The sequence below is a fragment of the Arachis hypogaea genome, chromosome 7 (genome assembly GCF_003086295.3).
Source record: "Arachis hypogaea cultivar Tifrunner chromosome 7, arahy.Tifrunner.gnm2.J5K5, whole genome shotgun sequence".
NCBI classification, from domain to species: domain Eukaryota; kingdom Viridiplantae; phylum Streptophyta; class Magnoliopsida; order Fabales; family Fabaceae; genus Arachis; species Arachis hypogaea.
In genome coordinates, this window is record NC_092042.1 from 28,536,316 (window position 1) to 28,544,612 (window position 8,297).

Consider the following 8,297-nt stretch of genomic DNA (forward strand, 5'->3'; position numbering starts at 1 on the left):
ATGGAGATCTAAAATATCTCCAACCGAGAAGACCAATCCGACAGCCGGTTTAAACTGTCCTGCAAGAATTTATATACACACATTGAAGGATGTCGGTGCTTGGATCATTTCAAAGGTTGTGCTGGATCATTCACACCCCTGCTGTCCAAGCAAAGTAGAGATGCTCAAACAGCACAGGGAACTAAGCATGTCCATTCGTCGTACGATAGAGAATAATGACGAGGCCGGTATCAGACCAAGCAAAACCTACCAATCATTTGTTGCGGCTGCCGGGGGTCACCGCGAGTTAAATTTCATCGAAAAGGACGTGAGGAATTACATTACCAGGGAAGTGCGGAATGTTTCCGAACAAGAAGATGCAAAGGAATTCGGGAAATATTTGTTAAGAATGAAAGAGAAGAATCCGAATTTTTTTTTTGAGCTCGAACTCGAGGAGGATCAATCGATTAAGTTGGCTTTTTGGGCCGACGCAAGAAGCAGAGCCGCCTTTGAGTATTTCGGAGACGTCATTTCATTCGACACCACCTACAATACAAACAGGTAACAAACTGTCCCTGTTTATGATACTAAATTAATTTATTTCTATGAATCCGTGGCAGAGGTGTATACTGGCCGTTTCATTGGGTGTATTCTAAGCATTTGTTGGGGTGTACCTAATGATTTTGCATTCTGGACCATGGTAATTCGTTTCAGGTATAATTTGGTCTGTGGTTCTTTTGTCGGGGTGAATAACCACAGTCAGTCAACACTTCTCGGATGCTCTTTGATGAAGAACGAAGAAATTGAATCATTCAAATGGTTATTTCAATGCTGGCTTCGTTGCATGGGAGGAAACGCTCCGAAATGGTTTCTCACCGATCAGTGCGCATCAATGAAAAGGGCTTTAGAGGCCTGTATGCCAACAACAGTTCACCGCTGGTGTATTTGGCACATCATGAAGAAGATTCCAAGCAAATTAAACGGGTACAAGGGACATGCCGATATCGAACAACAAATGAGCCATGTTGTTTGGAACTCTCACAGCAAAGACTCATTCGATAGGAATTGGAACGATTTTCTAGTGAATTTTGGTCTTGCGGACAACAAGTGGCTTTCAGGTAATGTGTTTTTAAAATCTGCAGCAGAGGTGTAAATTGTACGATCACTCGGGTGTATTTTACTGTGTGTGTTTGGGTGTATTATGCAGATCTGTACGAAGACCGTCACATATGGGTTCCTATCTATCTGGACCACCACTTCTGGGCAGGGATGAGAAGCACACAAAGGAGCGAGAGCATGCATTCATTTTTTAACAAATACATCACCCAGAACAGCTCGCTCATTCAGTTCGTCAAACAGTACGATAATTGCCTCGGAAGCAGGGAGCAAGCAGAGAGAGAATCAGATGCTGCAGATTTTCATACAGTCATACCGTGTGCAACCAAATCCTCCATCGAAGCTCAGTTTCAAGATGCGTATACCCACACAAAGTTTAGGGAAGTCCAAGCCCAATTCAGAGGAAAGGCGAATTGCATCACCAGATTAAAGAATTCCGCTCTAGGCTATTCAGTATACAAAGTCGGAGAACAAGTTTCCAGCTCAATATTCGACAAGTTCGCGGTTACCTACGACTCAGTTGCAGCCGAGGTAAAATGCCAATGCTTATTATTCGAGTCGAAAGGGATACTGTGCCGTCACGCACTAAGCGTGTTAAGTTTCGAACAAGTAAGCCAAGTGTCCCCTAGATACATACTGGAACGATGGAGCAAGAAGGTAAAGAGGCAACACACACACATCAAGAGCAGCCACGACGAGCCACTAATGGAGCCAAGAAGCAAGAAGTTCGACCAATTGGTTTTTCGTTCGCAAAATATTTGCGAATTTGCCTCCGAATCGGAGGAGCTCACTGCAATTCTGCACCGTGCGTACGATAACGTCATGGCCGAGATGGAAGCATTAAAAGGCAAAAGGAAGGGGATATCTTCTTTATCCCACGAAGACGCCAACTTGGAATCCGTTAACGAGCTTCAAAGCCCGCCAAGGATTCGAACAAGAGGACGTCCAAAAAACAGGCTAGGTTCAAAGTTGGAGAAACAGATTGCAAATGCCACAAAGAAGAAGAAGACGAAAGTTTTAAGCGAGGTAAATGTAATGTTCTTTAAATTTGTGGCGATTGAGTTTATTTTTCTAGTTAATAGTTTAGCTAATGCGTGAGTGTTATATTCAGATAAACCTATTTGATGCTGCATCAGTGGCGCATTCAAGTTGCAGCATCAGTGGCGCATTCAAGTTGCAGCCAATATCAGGGACAAGTTATAAATTATCAGTTCAGGGTACCAGCAGCAGGGGATAACTCTTTGGGTGTATAGTTATAAAGCGTATGGGTGTAAAATCACTGTTACTTTTGGGTGTATTTTTGTTAATTGACAATTTACATATAGACACATATATAGATACATATAGAACAAAAGCTGTAAAAATTCACAGGTTATGGGCGTATATTTCAGTTGATGTTTTTTTTTCATATTTTAGTACATGTAATTCATTCATTTTGAATACAGCACAGACAATTGGGTGTATATTTTATTCAACCTCGGGTGTATTATTAGACTTGCGTTGGGTGTAATAGTTTATAATATGCGTATCCCTTGATTTTTTGCTTTATGTTTTACCACCTGTAATACAGTTTTTGAATACATCACAGACAGTTTACCAGCACAGATAGTTTAACTATGGGAAAAAATATACATGGAATAGAAGTTGTTGATAAATGGCAAATATTTACATCATTTGTTCAATTTACAAACTACCCAGTTTCTATATCAGCAGAATTAATCTGACAAAACAGACTCAATAATACAGAGGATGGCTTCGACAGCCTTATAGCACTACTCTCTCTAATTGCCCGATCTCTCTGTGTATTCATCTCACTGAATAGTATCCGGGAAGCATACTCCACTCTATAGTGGTCCACCTCCTCCTACAATTAAAAAGTATGTTATGTTTAAACAGAAATATTAATTCAGTAAAGTAATACAGAGTTATATAGTTCTAAAGACAGTTACCTGTGTCCAATTATCCCATTCATACTTCCCCTTTTTAATGTTTTCCGGCTCTATTAATTCAAGCCACTTCATTACGTAGATAGCGCAGTCATAGCTGAAAACGAAGAAAATAAATTACAAATCTCATTTAGGAAAGTTTAATGTTCAGAGTCACAAATTTATACCTTGTTTTTTGGCCTGAAATTTTAACATATGGTGCTTTAATTTCCTTCTCCTTCTCGCCTTTCTCGAGAGGTTTCCCGCCAGCATATGTTATCAATCTTGAAAATACATATCCCTTAAATACCAAAAGAAGTCAGTAATACACCCGAATGAATGAACAAGATACACCCAACTGAATATGGAATATACACCCAATTGAATATGGAATATACACCCAACTCAACTTTCAAAATAGACCTATATATTAAAGTAAAGAAGACAGAGGCAACTTACAGTGAATTTATTAATGTCCTTTCTCTCATCGCTTGGAGCTTTTTTGTGTAGCGGGTCAAGTATTTGACATTTCCGCGTTCTTGTATTTATCAGCCATAACCACCAATGTCCCGAGTGGCAAACAGGAGCAAAAATCTGAAGGATTGCCACATTTCAACAGTCTGTTATTTTATTTGGCATATAAGTAAATAAGCGTACTAACAAATTTACGAAACAAAAACTTACATATGGATGCGAACTTAATTTTTTCTATCTATGAAGTGAATGAAACTCGGGTAGGCTTCCACCCTGAATTCTTTGTTCGTTTTCGGGGATATGAATTTCCCCCTTGGGTGATCCGAAAGTGCCATGCTCTGCAAGAATTGCAATACAAGAAATGAAAACATGAAAATACACAACTTACACCCAATCTAAGCTAAAAAATACACCCAAATGAATGCATAAAATACACCCAAAGTTCGTAGAAGTAACACTTACCACAATATCGGGGGGGGGGGGGAGACAGTATATTTGTGCCTGAAACCTCTTTTCCTTTTTCTGGTTTAGGATGAGGCAGATGGCAGATACAATCTAGAAATCAATTTTAAATTAATAAACATTGCAGTTGACTTTGGTGTAAAAACATTAATGTTAGTCTAAAATTACCTGAGATTCTATATCACTTTTTGCCTGGAGGGATGCAAGGTGCGTTCTCATCAAAATGTATTCTCCTTGGCCAATCAGAGTGCATATCTCCTCATACTCGTCAGTATTGCCCTTTGCATCTTCCTTCAGTCTCGTCCCTCAGATGTAGCACTTTTGTTTCATATCATCCGGAATTTGATTTATTCCCCCAGGAGTTTCAAACTTTGCAGAACTTTCTCCCCCAGTCTCCCTCTGAATTTGTGGACTTTTGTCTTTTCCCTTTGACGCACTGCTTGCTAATTTTTGGACCAAACTGTCCAATTGTTCTAGCATAGTTGCAGTTTCTGGAGATTTTTCCCTTTCTGTCTCCTGCGTCGACGCCCACTCCTGGCTTGAATCTGTCAATCCGAGGCTGAATGATGGCATCCCCGGATCTGTTTTAGGAACATAGCTTGCTGTCCGTGCCATCATCAACAGGGCAGCAGCGTCCTTTGCGTCTGGATGACTGCGTCATTATGTATAAGAATAAGAGTAAGAATAAGAATATACGGATGATAAGCAAAGATTGATTCTAGTCTAATGAACTTACATTTTTGTTGGAGCTGGGGGAAGCTTGGGTGTTGTTTCTTGAAGTTGTTTGGGGGGTTTTAGGAGTGCTGCACAGTTACACAAAATTAATCAGGAAGAATATACACCCAAACTGTTATCAAATATACACCCAAACCATAAATAAATATACACCCAATAGTATTTTCTTACGTTTCTCTAGCCCCTTCAATCTGTAGCATAGGGGTTGGTTCGAAATCTGCGTCAGTGGTTGTTTGTTGGGATGCCGGCACAAAAAACTGGATCGGGACTCTAAACAAGAATAAAAATAAAAGGTTAACAACGTATTTGAAAATAATAAGGTTATAAGGTTGAAATATTCTTGGAAAACTCACATTGCAAGCGCTTCCGACGGTGTTTGTTCCCTAACAACCATCATATTTGAATCAGTCGGAGTCAACCTAAAATACACCCAAAGAAGATCAAAAAATACACCCGAATAATTCAAAAAGAAGACGAGCTTTGTTTTTTGAGAACTTATATACTTGCAGTTTTTGCTTTTTTTTGCTGCCTTTTTTTTCTCGAATAAAATAATAAAGGGCTTTTTTTTCTAAAAAAAATATATATACTGAATTAGAAGTAGAAGGTAATAGATGAACAAAAGTAACGGTTATTTGAAAGAGAAATTACATGCTCTGAGACGGCTGGTTTACACTACTCTGTTCTGTGCGTCCTTGAGAGGAAGGATCATCACTTCCCAAGTTCACAGCCGGTAGTCTAAACAGATTTCATGTTATTCAAACGAAATATACATCCAACTTAGTAAACAAGATACACCCAACTTGATCCACAAAATACACCCAAATTGTTTCACAGAATACATCCAAATCATGATAACAAGATTTTATTAAATAATAAAGCTTCTTACGTTTCAGAAGACACATAGCGACCTTCTGTCGATCGCAGGTCAGCTTGGTTGTCCCTGCGAAACAAGATACAATTATTAGCAAACAAAAGACACCAAAATCTCAAATACACAGCCCAGCAAGACATACCCCTCTGCAGCAGATTTATGAACGTTTTCCCCTAGCAATTCATCAAGTTCGTCACTTGATATTTCATATGTCTCACTACATTCATAAAATAAGACGTTAACAAAAATAATTACGATGATAGACCGTAGTATAGCTTATGAGGTACTGTACCCGTAAAAGTATTGATCTTCTTCAGGAGGTGAATCCTCCACAACTACTTTTTTCTTTTTTTGTGGTGTTCTGGGTGAAAAAAAAAAACAGTACCAATCAGAAATAAAAAATTAATTTTATCACAAAATTTTATCCAAAGAATTGCTTACTTTTTTGGAGTTGTTTTTGTTTTTTTCTTTTTCTTCTCCTTCTTCCCAGGTGATGATTCTTCGCTCCTATAAGTCAATAAAAGACACTTCAGTTAATACACAAAATCTTTATAAAGAAGCCAAAAGAAAGGAGTAATAATTTCAGGACATTACTCATCACTTGGTTCAGATTCAGATTCTGAAATCTGACTCCTCTTGCCTCTGCTTTCTTTTTCTTGAGTCCATTCTGGAAGGCAAACAATTGTCATTTAGAACATACTAAAAATACACCCAAATGGATTCACGAGATACACCCAACTAAATATACAATATACACCCAAAACAGCAAACGAAACACACCCTGCTTAATAAGCTACATACACCCAACGTGGACAAACAAAATACACCCAAATCGAAAAAGAAATTACACCCAAGTATGGTACTTACTTTTTTCCCTTTTTGCCGGGGTGTTTTCTTCCCGAATCCTCTGAGTCTTCTTGAGCCTCAGACTCAGAGGTAGAAGTGTCACTGTCAGTAGTTTCTGTCTCCGAAGACGATGTTGAGCTCGCCTTCCTTTTTTGTTTTTTTTATTTCTTGTTTTTTTTTCTTTTTTTTTCTTTTTTTCTCATTTTTTCTCTTGTCTCTGCCAACTTCACAATCCCCTGAAACATGAGATATTTTAGTTAGCACCATTCGGGTAAATAAAATACACCAACTTATTATGATTACTCACCAAAATTTCCTCTCTCTCTGCATTCATTCTTTCCACCAACTGCTCCTTAGTCCAGTTGGCAATCCATGGCTTTGGTGGTCTTTCAACCCTGTTCTTGCCTTTGTTTTTTGAAAGATGAAAGTAGATTATCATCAGGGCGAAGAGGCAGCCATTGATTGCCTTCTTCTTCTTCTCTTGATAGTCTGTTATGCCCTTGATCATGAAGGTCAAAACATGCCCCCCCCCAGTTTCTCTCCTCTATGCCGTCCATCTTAAAAATTGGGACCATGTGCACGGGCGATATTTTGTTTATCGTCGTTGGCAAAAGGAACGCCATCTGTATGTAGAGGATGAATATCCTCTTGAACATCAGGCGTTCCTCTTCGTTGCCAACGCCGATTTCCATCATTTCATCGGTAAGACTTTTGAGGGTCTTACCCTGGAATCTTCTATAAATTATTTTGTCATCATCAGAAAGTTTCTTATAGTCAACTTTCTCAGGAAATAGATCTCTTACAAAAAGGAAGACAACAAATCATCCAAGTCGGTTCAAATACACCCAAGCATCAGGTTAATATACACCCAAGCAACAACTTAATATACATCTATAATTTTGAGCTAATTACCTGTTGCATTGATGCCAAACACATCACCTATTTTTTTTGGGGGTTATTTGGAAAGAACCATATCCTGTCTTCAGTTTGTTCTCCCCAAGTTTGAAGTTGTTTGCCAGCTCCCTTAAGAGTTGGTGATCCACCCTCAGTGGTGGGATGTGCATCAACCCACCGAATCCAAGATCCCTCACAATCGCCTTCTTCTCCTCAGTCATGTTTCTGAACTTATCATTCAGGAGATGTGTGGCACATTTAAGGTCTTTAGTTTGGTTTCTTGCTGCCATTTTCTCTGAAACTAAAAATACACCCAAAGATATCAGTAATATACACCCATATATATATGACTCAGATACACCCATTGATAACAATAAGATACATCCATTGATAACAGTAAGATACACCCATATATATGAGTCAGATACACCCAAAGATATTCGCAAGATACACCCATTGATAACAGTGAGATAAACCCATAGATATTATTCAGATACACCCAAAGATGTCAAACAAGATACACCCATTGATTACAGTGAGATACACCCATAGATATTATTCAGATACATCCATATAGATATCAGTCAGATATCACTCAACCATGCTTCAATATCAAGCCACATTACAAGGTTAAGCAGTTTACACCCCCGAATCTACGGAATAAACCCCCAAAAATCAACAAAAATAGCAGGAGAACTTAGAATAACAATGTAGAACGACGTAGAACTTAGAAGAACGACGTATAACTTAGAACAGTGTAACAAAGAAGCAAGAGTAATAGTAAACCCTAGAAGAACGACGTAGAAGAAAAGTAAAATATACAGTATTTTAATGGACTTACGTTGAGTATTCTTGGTTTGTTTTTTCTTCAGATTCTTCACAGAGAGGTTGATGGTGTTTTGATGCAGTTTTCGAACTACGATTTCTATATTTTGAAACTTGATTTTCGCTCGAAAATGAGAGGGTTTCGTTGTTTTGAAAGCGCCTTGAGAAAT